General features: G+C 42.0%; 1 long non-coding RNA gene across 1 annotated transcript in view; it reads left to right on the plus strand.

Annotated features, from left to right (window-relative positions):
* The first annotated feature begins 11405 nt into the window (after positions 1-11405).
* The window catches only part of LOC108307093, a 7854-nt gene continuing 6945 nt past the window's right edge, over positions 11406-12314 (plus strand). Inside the window, exon 1 of the long non-coding RNA XR_001826401.2 lies at positions 11406-11669. This is a non-coding gene — a long non-coding RNA (uncharacterized LOC108307093). The remainder of the gene's footprint in view (positions 11670-12314) is intronic.

Consider the following 12314-nt stretch of genomic DNA (forward strand, 5'->3'; position numbering starts at 1 on the left):
GAGATGGGGTTTCACCATGTTGACCAGGATGGTCTCGATCTCTTGACCTTGTGATCCACCCGCCTCAGCCTCCCAAAGTGCTGGGATTACAGGCGTGAGCCACCGTGCCCGGCCTGCCATTACTTTTTTACTTGGCCAGAGGCACAAGTGGTTTCCCTGAGACTTCAATTCAGAGGGATCTGTCCAAATTCCAAATCCATGCTTTTCACCACGAGCAGGCACTGCCTCCCAGCCGATGTGACTGGATTTGGGACGCTTCTATATCAGAACAAGAGATTTATCTTATTCTTTCCAGTCAATATTAGAGTTCTCCAGACTTCTAGAGACACTTGGGAACTTTCCATGCAGCAGCTGGAGGAAGGACTTGAGTGCTGGTCATCAGTAACACCTTCCATTATGTAGGGTTTTGCAAGAGCTTTGTGCCCATTAGTTCATAGAATCCTGCCCAATCGTCAGATGTGATTACTGCCATTTTATTGATGTGGAAACTGCGGCTCAGAGGAGTACAGAGACTTGTGATTTATGACCTCACAGTCTGACATCTGGACTTTGGTCAGTGCTAGAGAGCAGTGGCAAGGCCTCCTGAATCAGCCTAGTTTTTCTCCAGCAGCAAAAGGCCAAAGGAATCCTGGCTTCATGCCCACAGTGACAGGGTCTTCCTCAGTCAGCTGAGTGGCCACGTTCTGCAATTCTGCTGAATCTGCTCACTGTGGACAGCCCCAGGCACTCACCCAGCCCTTGGGCCCAGCTGTAGCTCCAGACCAGCTTACTAGGGGCAGGCTTCATCTGGTGAGATCCTGATGAGACCAGAGGTAGTGGAGCTGATACCTTTACAGTGTGGGGGACTTGCTCTTTGCCTCAGTGTTATTTTGGTTTTGTGTCTTTTTCCAAATCCTGAGAGCGTGTGAATGGCTTAGTGTTTGTGTCATTTTGGTTTGTTTTTAAAGAGTCAGAATTTTTTATTTTTATTTTTTGAGAAGGAGTCTCGCTCTGTTGCCCATGCTGGAGTACAGTGGTGTGATCCCTGCTCACTGCAACCTCTGCCTCCCCAGTTCAAGTGATTCTTCTGCCTCAACCTCCCAAGTAGCTGGGACTACAGGCACCCACCACCACGCCCAGCTAATTTTTGTATTTTTAGTAGAGGTGGGTTTCACCATGTTAGCCAGGCTAGTTGTGATCTCCTGACCGCAAGTGATCCATCTGCCTTGGCCTCCCAAAGTGCTGAGGCATGAGCCACTGTGCCTGGCCAGAAATGTTGTCTCAGCATGAGGATGTTTCACAATGAAGCTCCAACTCCAATCCCCGAACACATCTGATAACACCGACCAGGCCTGCAGCATCTGCATCCAGGCCTTTCCAGGAGGAAAGTGACTTCTGGTGACTCACTGAGCCCATTTCCCCTGAATTGCCCTTCTGCAAGGAACAAGTGCAGGGCCTCTGTGAAGCCTGGAGGCCCAATCTTGGGTCCACCCGGGGACTAATCGGAAAGACCTGTGTTTCAATTCTGGTTTGGCTAATTTCTGGTTCTTGAGTGAGTAATGCAAGCAAATGACTCAACTTTTCCAGGTCTCTGTTTTCTTACCTGAAACACGAGAATTGAGTGGAAATTAAGTAATACTGCCCTCGTGTGGCGGTTGTGATTATTAAATGAAATATTAGCATAGCATGGCGTTCACAGCCAGCTGTAATTACCCATTATTTCCTCCTTACCCTCCTTACAGCCCATTCGCTAACCACACTGAAATGCTCTCTAGCCCTAACCTCCAGTTTCCCTGTACTACTCCTACTCCACACCTGTGTTTCAACTGTTACCCACACCAATCCTCCCTGCCTCTTGTCTTGGAACTAAACTTGGCAAATTAAAAGAATTGTGAGTTCATCCATACAATGGAACACCCAGCAACTCTTGTATGGTCAGATATTTTTATGCCTTCTAATGCCTCCTTGCTTTGGGCAAACAACCTGCCCAGATGTTATCCTTCAAATTCCGCTCAATTCATAGAGTTTGTGTGGTGCTGGCCCTACCCTTCGAACCAATTAGAGACTCCATGATTAGTTCAAGGCCAGGCAGGTATGGAAGACACTAGCCCGGCAGCTGTTCACAGCCTCCGTCTCCCTTCTGCTTCCCACTGGAGAAACTGGAAAGTCAACGACTCTCACAGCTACCGGGGAGCCGAGTAACCTCGTTCTGCCCAGTGAGGGAGGAGGATGGCTTCTGGTTAGATATTTTACTTCCTGAGAAAAGTGTTGTGCTTGAGAAACAAGCTGGCGGTTTCTGGTTCCTTCCCTTTCTTTCTGCCTTGAAGGCAGTTGTGATGACTGAAGCTGGGGAAGCCACATTGTGACCGCGAAGCACCAAGCATAAGGGTAAAGTGGCGGATAGAAAACACTGACATCCTTGATGCCTGACTAGCGCTGGGGCCTCCTACTTCTGCACTTCTTCTCAGTAAATAACAAATGTCCTTATAGCTTAAACTCATTGTTAAACTCATTGCTAGGAGACTTCCTGTGACTTGAAATTGAAAACGTGACTCACTGCCACTGCAGGTGACTCAGGTCTTCCTTGGGGCTTATGCAGCTACTTGGGGGAAATACACCTCTCCTGAGATCTTGCGCGGTAAAATGGAGGAAAGCTGGACGGGTGCGGTGGCTCATGCCTGTAATCCAAGCACTTTGGAGGCCAAGGCGGGCGGATCACCTGAGGTTAGGAGTTCAAGACCTGCCTGACCAACATGGTGAAACCCCGTCTTTAAAAAAAAAAAAAAAAAAAAAAAAGATGGAGGAAAGCTTAGAACTTCAGAAAGCTACAACAAACAGAAGACAGAGAACTCTGATGACATTTGTGCCCCCTAGATTAGCATGTCTGAAGCCACATATACCCTGTTGGGTTTCATGGTTGAGTGAGTGAATGAGTGAATACGTAATTAAATATTTTCCCCTGAAGCTAGTTAGAGGAAATTCTGGAAGGATATTTTATTAGTTATCTATTGCTGCATAACAGATTACCCCAAAACTTAGTGGCTGAAAACAACAATAATGACTTATTTCTCACAGTTTCTGTGGGCTAGAAATTCAGACAGGATACAGTGGCAATGATATCATGGTGAAACCCCACCTCTACTAAAAAGACTCAAAGTCTGGGGCTGGAATCATATGAAACCTCATCGGCTCACACGTCTGGCATCTGGTGCTCACTGTCAGTAGAACACTCACACATGGCTCTCCTCATCTCCTGGGCCGCCTCACAACATAGCAGTGGGTTCCAAGGGCAAGTATATCAAGAGACAAAGATGGGCTAAGGCTGTGTCCTTTTCCTGACATAGTCTCAGAAGTCATATAGCATCACTTCTTCTGAGCTCTGTGGGTTGGAGAAATCACAAGCCCCTTCCCAGATTTAAAAAGAGAAAACATAGACCCCCAACTCTCTGGGTAAGAAGTTCAATAATATTACAAGAAGTGCATGTTGGATGGGATACGCATATAAGTATGGCCAGTTTAAAAAATACAATCTGCTACAGACACACACTAACCTGTTACTTAGATTTTATCTGGCCAGGACGAGTGGCTCACGCCTGTAATCCCAACACTTTGGGAGGCCAGGGTGGGTGGATCACTTGAACCCAGGAGTTTGAGACCAGCCTGGCCAACATGGTGAAACCCTGTCTCCACTAAAAATATAAAAGTTAGCCAGGAGTGGTGGCACACGCCTGTAATTCCAGCTACTCAGGAGGCTGATGCACGAGAATCATTTGAACCTGGGAGGTGAAGATTGCAGTGAGCCGAGATTGCACCACTGCACTGCAGCCTGGGTGACAAAGCAAGACTCTCAAACAAACAAACCCCGACACATTTGGCAAAAAAAAGAAAAAAGAATTTTAATAAAAATATTTGATCAAATTAATTGACCATCTACTCTGTGCTGAGCACTTTGCTAAAGGTTTTTAAAGCATTGTCTCATTGAGTCATCATATTTTTTAAAGGGGGTACTATGGGGTAGGATACTTTCTGCCTAATATTTGTATGAAATGATTGATTTTATCTTGAAGGAAAAACAACAACAAAACTTTGCAAACTTAATGAATCTTATGCTTCCATTCAAGCCGAGTAAAGTGTCACCTGTTCCCTGTGGTTCTCTTTTTCATTCATTTATAAAATATTTATTGAGCCTTTACTATGTGTCCAGCACTATTTTAGGTTCTGGGGACACAACAATGAACAAAACAAAGTAAACACCCTCGTGGACCTCCATGCTCTAGAAACTACAGTTTTATGAATTTTAGTAACTCATAGCCTCCAAGACGGCTCCTAGTGATGAGTCACACTCTTACGTAGTCCCATTCCACAGTGGATAGGGGTGACCTGAGTAACCAATAGGATATTGCAGAAATGATGGATGTGTCTTCTAGGGTTAGGGCATAAAAGCCATGTCAGCTTCTTCTTTGCTGTCTCTCTTCTTTCTTTTCCTTTTTTTTTTTTTTTTTTTTGTGATGGAGTCTCACTCTGCTGCCCAGGCTGGAGTGCAGTGGCACGATCTCGACTCACTGCAACCCCCACTTCCCGGGTTCAGGCGATTCTCCTGCCTCAGCCTCTCGAGTAGCTGGGATTATAGGCACCTGCCACCACGCCCAGCTAATTTTTGTATATTTAGTAGAGACGGGGTTTCACCATGTTGGTCAGGCTGGTCTCAAACTCCTGACCTCATGATCCACCCACCTTGGCCTCCAAAAGTGCTAGGATTACAGGCGTGAGCCACCACACTAGGCTCTGGGATCACTTTCTCAGTGGTTGTCAGCTACCATTTGGGGGACACACTCGACCAGCCTTATGGAAAAGCCCAGGTGGCAAGGAAACAAGGCCTTCTCCCGACAGCCATAGGAGCCCTCTTGGAAGCAGATCCTCCAGTCCCAGTCAAGCCTGCAAATGACTGCAACCCTGGCCAGTAGCTTTACTGAAATCTCATGAGAAAGCCTTAACCACAACCACTCAACTAAGTCATTCTTGAATTCTTGACCCACAGAAGCTGTGAGATAATAAACACTTATGGTTTTAAGCTGTTAAATTGGGAGTGATTTGTTATGCAGCAATATATGTAATACACTCAGGAAAAAAAATCCACAAAGGGGGAGGGTGGTGAACAAGAGATTATACCTTTGTACCTACTCCCTTATGTCTGGAGGTGCAATATCAGACCCATCAGACTCCCCACTCCCCACCCCCCATGCTCCAACATCATGCCCCCTTCCACCTGTTTTTGGAATGCCCTGCCAAGGCTTTCACTTAGCCTTTCTTATTGCTACTTGCTATTTTCCACCTTCTCATTTGCTGAGGCCATGTCTTACCTCCTGTAATGATAGCCATATGTCATGACTCCCTGTGTTTCCCATGCTCCCTAGCTCAGTAGTACCTTGCATATAAAACCCAAAGCCCCATGCAGATCAGAACCCTGGCTCCGAATCCCATTGGATTCAGATTCTGAATCAACCACTAATTATCTGGGACACTTTTCTTAACTTTTCTGTAGTTCAGCTCCCTCAATTGTAAAATGAGGATAATCATAGTGGCCACTCATAGGATTGATGTGAGGATGAAATGAATTGACACATGTAGAGCATTTGGAACTGCACCTGATACATGGCAAGTGGTCAATAAATACCACTTGTGACTTTTCTGGGTCAAAAACTATAAAATATCAGCAATTTCATGTTGTTCAACCTAATATTGTTATTGTTGTCTCATCAGAGATATTCAGAGGAACAATCCAGCAACTGAAAATTAATATTTTTATTAGTGTCTCTAGAAGAAAATCAAAGATGATCCAAATCAGAACTCAGAGCACCTCTGAAAATTCTCCTTCTTTAATTTCTTTTATTGCTAACCAGGAAAACTTTCTCCTCTACTCATTTTTTTGGTTTGTTTTTTGTTTTTTTTTTTAAGATGAAGTCTTGCTCTGTTGCCAGGCTGCCATGCAGTGCGCAATCTCGGCTCACTGCAACTTTCACCTCCCAGTTCAAGCGATTCTCCTGCCTCAGCCTCCCAGGTAGCTGGGACTACAGGCATGTGCCACCATGCCCAGCTAATTTTTGTATTTTTAGTAAGGATGGGGTTTCACCATGTTGGCCAGGCTGGTCTCGAACTCCTGACCTCAAGTGATCTGCCTGCCTCAGCCTCCCAAAGTGCTGGGATTTACAGGCATGAGCCACTGCGCCCAGCCAACCACTCATTCTTAATTCTCAACTAAAAAATCTCTTTGCCCCAACACCACACCCATATGACCAGCCAAAGTAGGTTTCTACCTTGCTTTCCTTTTAATTTAGCTCTGTTCTCCTCTTCCTTGTAGTAAATTTCTCAGTCTTTTTCAATACAAATGCCTAGTTTTGGCTTCTCAGTTGTTTCTCCCTTCTCTCTCATCTCAAAAGCCCAGATTTGAAACCACCAAAAACTGGCTTCTTAAGGGGCAGGAGAGAGGGGAGAAGCTTAGAAGGCAAAGGCAGAATCCCTTTTTCTTTTTCCTTTTAATTTGGTACACACACACACACACACACACACACACACACACACCATTAAGCTTACCACCTTAACCATTTCTAAGTCTATAGTTCAGTAGTGGTAAGTATATTCACCTTGTTGTGTGACCAATCTCCAGAACTTCTTCATCTTGCAAAACTGAAACTCTATAGCCATTAAACAATTCCTCATTTTCCCCTCTCTCAGCCCCTAGAAACTATCATTCTACTTTCTGTCTGTATGAGTTTGACTACTCTAGATACTTCATGTAAGTGAAATCACACAGTGATTGTCTTTTTGTGACTAGCTTTTTTGACTTAATGTCCTCAAGGTTCATTTCCTTCCTTTTCAAGGTTGAATAATATTCCATTGTATGTATATACCACATTTTACCCTACTATCTGCTAATTGTAATAATTTACTTAATTATTTTATTGTAGTACACATGTATAGCAGTATCAGAATTGTAACCCACACTCCCATGTGAAACAACTTTATCAAGTAGAGCACAGTGCTTATGTACAGTTTCTTTTGCCTTTCATCTGACAGGCTCCACTAATTTCCAAAGTTTTGTCAGCATCTTTCCCCCTCACTGTAGCTTTCAGTGGGGTTGTTTCAGACATTTTAATGCAGTTATATTGTTTTGTCATATTCTATATTCTGTCTTGGGATCCTTCACCTAAATGATTTTTTTTAATATTTGTATGCTCTTTGTGCTATAAAATTCTATGGATTTTGACACATACATAGTGTCAAAAATCCTCTAAAAAATAAGGGATTTTTTTTCAGGACAGTGAAACTAAATTCTATGACACTATAATTTAGGACCTATTTAACTCTCTGAACCCCTTGGCGATCACTAAACTTTTTATTTATTTATTTATTTTTTAGACAGGGTCTTGCTCTTTTGCCCAGGCTAGAGTGCAGTGGTGTGATCAAAGCTCACTTCAGCCTCCGCCACCCAGACTTAAGCAATCCTCACACTTCAGCCTCCTCTGTAGCTGGGAGTACAGGCATGGGCCAACATGCCTGGCTAATTTTTAATTTTTTTTGTAGAGATGGGCATCTCACTGTGTTGCTCAGGTTAGTCTCAAACTTCTGAGCTCAAGCAATCCTGCTGCACTGGCCTCTCAAAATGCTAGGGTCACAGTCACATACCACCATGTCCAGCTATTTTGTGTGTGTGTGTGTGTGTGTGTGTGTGTGTGTGTGTGTGCACGTATGTGTGTAGATGGGGTTTTGCCATGTTGCCCAGGCTGGTCTTGAACTCCTGAGCTCAAGTAATCCACCCCCCTCAGCCTCCCAAAGTGTTGGGATTACAGGCGTGAGCCACCACACCCAGCCTCATTGAACTTTTTATCATCACTGTAGTTATGCCTTTTCCTACCACGTTTTGATTAATCCATTCAGCTGTTGATGGATGTTTGAGTTGATTCTACCTCTTGGCTATGGCAGAATTCCTTTTAAAGAGGGAAATGAGAACAAATATAGTAATTTTAGCCTCCATCACAAGGAAAAAACAATATAATAAATTATGTGGTTTCAACATTAAATGGGAAAGCAGATCATATCTTGGAGAGTCTCACAGGGCAGAGCAGGGCACATGCAGGTGGGGGGTTCAGAAATGGACTCCACGGCCACACTATCTGACTTGAATCCCAGCTCTACCACTTTTGGGCTGTGTAACTTCTGGTAAGTTATGACATGTCTTTGTTCCCTAATGGCTTCACCCACAAAAAAGGAAAAATAATATCTACCTTATGGTATGTACTATTATTATCAAAAGCAGTTGCCTCATGAAGGGTAAATGATGTAATGCATCTAGGGCAAATAATACCTGCCACATAGTATGTACTACTATTCTCAAGAATAATAATCTCAGGGAGGAGCAAATGATTTAACATATATAAAGCACTCACAACAGTGCCTGGCACAGAGTTAGCCCTCACTAAGGGATCATTACTATTATTACTAGGATTTTGAGATGGGCTCAGAAGAGTCAGGATTTGATCATTTAAAGGAAGAGGAAGGCATTACAGACAGGCACAAAGGCACAGCAGCACGGAGGCTGAGGGAGTAGATTTAACAAATAAAAGATAGGACATCAGTGAAATCTGAATTATTTATAATTGCCTGTGCATATGCACATTGGGACAGAAAAACATTGCATGCACTGACTTGTACTTTTTCATTGCTTTGTTTCATATGCTAATTCATTGCTTATCTAAAATAAATTATAAGTATCTAAATTACATACCTCTTTTATTATATTTCCCTGGAGATTTGGTGCTCCCTAATAGTTCTTCATTTTGCAGAATTTGTTTATAAAATTCCTTGCAATAGTCTGTTTTCCATTTACATTTTATCATGACTTCTATAGAGGCCGAATTCAATTTATTTTTTTCCTTTGGCCACCGCACATTCATTAATGAGAAATCATGCTCGACATTAGCATTACAAGCCAGTGTATTGAATATGTAAGGGCATAAATTTACCAACTCTGAGAATCACTCTTCAAATTTGATTGGCTGAAGCACAGGTATCATCTTTCATGCATAACTTGCTTTTCCATTCTTCGGGATCACATTGCATATTTTGGTCAATGACTCTTTAAAATGTCCACTGACAAAAAGAAGCACTGTCATCAGTATTTATTTCTTCTTTTCACTACACTACACATAGATTACAAATAGAACTTTTGATGGATGCATGGAAACAAGTACAATGTTTATTCAAAGTTGAAGCAAAGCCTGAATGATCCTATGAAAGATATTGGCTGTCCTGCCCGTGTTCTCATAATGCTGCTTAAATAGCATTGGATGTCTTCTTTCGAGACTGAAGTCATTATCATGAAATTTTTCATGTAGTGTAATCATTTAGGCTTTGCTTCGACTTTGAATAAACATTGTACCTGTATGCGTAACACATAATGTAATGTAGTGAAAAGAAGGAATAAAAACTCATGTATTAGATAAAAAATATACATGTAATATAGTGTAGTGTAGATTCTTTTCTTTCTTTTTCATCACACCACACACGACGATTCCACTTGTACTCATATTGGCAGAGTATTTTGTAGCATCTGTGTAAAAAAATTAAATTTTTCAAAGGATGAAATCCATCTTGAAAGATGGTCATAGCAAGTGTTGTAATAATTGTCCACTTTGAACTAAAATTTATTTTCCTGTTCATATGTAATGTCCCTTTTAAAAATAGCTTTGGTAATTCAAGGGATGCATTTTTCATCAATTCTCCTTCAACACATTCAAAAAATACATTTAGCAATGAAGTAGTACTTCCATAACTCTATTTTCTCTTTCAATTTGCAGAATCTTATTGCAAAATTGACATTGAAAACTATGAGAAGTAGTCATCATTCAATGGATTTTTTTAAAAGTCAAGAATTTTGGGGTCTTTCATTCATAATTAAAGTATAATTTCAGTGCTTGAAATAAATGGAAGATTCTCTCAACTGCGTTTGTTAGAGTCAACGGATTTTTGAATGCAAGAGAAATGAAGAATTCTGAATGCCAAAAAATCATAAAAGTCTTTAAAATGTTCAGTTAGAATGCTATAAGTACTAAAGTAGGAGAACAATTTCATGATAATTACTTTGGTTTCAGTAGAAGACATCCAGTGCTATTTACACAGTATTATGAGAATATGGGCAGGACTACCAATGTCTTCCACAGGATCATCGAAGCTTTGCTTCAACATCAAATAAATGGTGTACTTGTATGCATACATCCACCAAAAGTTCTATTTGTATTATCTCCAACAAAAGCAGTAAAAATTTTCTCATTAAGTGCTAACTCAAGAGGTGCTGTAAAAATTCGCTATTGTTTCTGAAGTCTCACCTGGAAGAGATTTCTACCTGCAGTTGTCTTATTGCAAGTGTTTTTCATGAGAAAACTAATGCGAGCAGGGAAAGTTGTACCTGTATTGTGATGCTTGTATTGTGGCTATGCCATAAAAAGGTAAGGCATTTAGATATTTGATAATCTCTGTAATAATAAATTAAGCGATTATATTTTTAATTAGGGCAGTCGATTTTATTCTAGCATTTGAAATTGTGCTTGCAATTTTGGAACCAGGAAATACTTTGTTAGTAGTATGTTCAAACAGTTATTTCAGCAGAAAGACTGATAATGATATAGTGTGGAAGGCCATTACAACTTCTGTTACAACTATTTTGTCTTCTTAATCTGAGTTTCTCTTAATAAAAAAAATTTGTTAGTGTATCACTTTTCTTAGTACTATTGAGAAAATCTTACATCTCTTTTATGTTGAACCATTAATATATGCTAGTTTCCATCTAATTTTCTATCATTTTTATACTAAATGAACAATTACATACTGCACAAAGCACTTCAAAAGGAATTTTTCCTTGTTCAATAAACGTCCACTGCTCAGAAATTTCATCACAAAATTTACACTTGCTTTTGGCAATCAGGGGTTCAAATATACACAAATAAAAAGCAGATCATATAAACTGCAAGAATGGAAGAGATTCATTTTGCCAAGTTCACAGCCGCTTCAGTACATCCGTCACTCATAAGTCCAAACTCATACCATAAACAAAGTCCAACTGGTAGGTTGCGTTACACTGAACCTGACATGCAATGCCAAAAAAAAAAAAAAGTGAACTTCCGGTTTGCTTGCAAGAGAGAACTGTACTTGTGTGGCAAAGTCTCCCAACACCCCAGGGCTGACTTAGTGTAAGGTTTAGGGAAGCGAGGCTTGCAGGGGCTGGTGGCGTTTCTGATGCGTAAGTATTTAGGAATGCAAGGCCTTTCAGCTGTGTTAGCAAATCACTAGCAACAGCTGCCTTCGCCCCGACTTCCGGCGGCGCAGGCGCGGGAGCGAGACACTTGCTCATTGGCTGCTGCCGAGCACCGAGGGGCCGGCGCTGAGCGCTGCCTTTCCGGCTGTTGCGGATCTGCTTACATTTAGGACTGCAGTTACTGCAGCGAGGCTGTCGCCGACTGGCCGATTTTCCGAACGTGTGTATGATTGGAAGTTACCTCTAATTAACGGTGGCTCCCGTGTAAGACTTGGGACTTCTGCCAAAGAGCAGTGTTTTCCTTTCCCGAAGAAGAAAATCAGTACCCTTAATTCTCAGTCTTCCCTTCTCCCCTCAGCCGAACCTGCATGAAACCAGAAAGGTATTGTCCAAATCTTTATGGAGATATCCTTTTCAGCTAGTGTTGCCATTTAGGTGATTTAATTTAGGTGCCAATTACTGTGGAGGAAAAGCAGCTCTGATGAATTTTTTAATGTATTTTTAAAAAGCTGGGGCTGGGCACAGTGGCTCACACCTTTAATCCCAGCTTTTTGGGAGGCCTAGGTGGACAGATCACCTGAGGTCAGGAGTTCAAGACCAGACTGGCCAACACGGTGGAACCCCATCTTTACTAAAAATTCAAAAATTAGCCGGGCGGTAGTGGTGCACACCTGTAATTCCAGCTACTCAGGAGGCTGAGGCAGGAGAATCGCTTCAACTGATGGGGCGGAGGTTGCAGTCAGCCGAGATCATGCCACTCTACTCCAGCCTGGGCGACAGAACGAGACTGTGTCTCAAAAAAAGAAAAAAAAAGCTGAACACAGGACATTCAAGGAGTCTTGACAAAGTCAAGTTGGACAAAACACAGGATGTACCCTACATGTATAGCCAATATATTCCCTCTCCATGGGGAAAGTGAGAGGGAAAGGGAGGGGAAGTCCCATACCCATCAGAAAGAAATCTAAGTCCTTTGTCCTTCTGGAAGGGCATCCATGGTATCCCAGCTTTTTTTTTTTTTTTTTTTTTT

Source organism: Cebus imitator, unplaced genomic scaffold (assembly GCF_001604975.1).
Source record: "Cebus imitator isolate Cc_AM_T3 unplaced genomic scaffold, Cebus_imitator-1.0 Scaffold76, whole genome shotgun sequence".
Lineage (NCBI taxonomy): Eukaryota > Metazoa > Chordata > Mammalia > Primates > Cebidae > Cebus > Cebus imitator.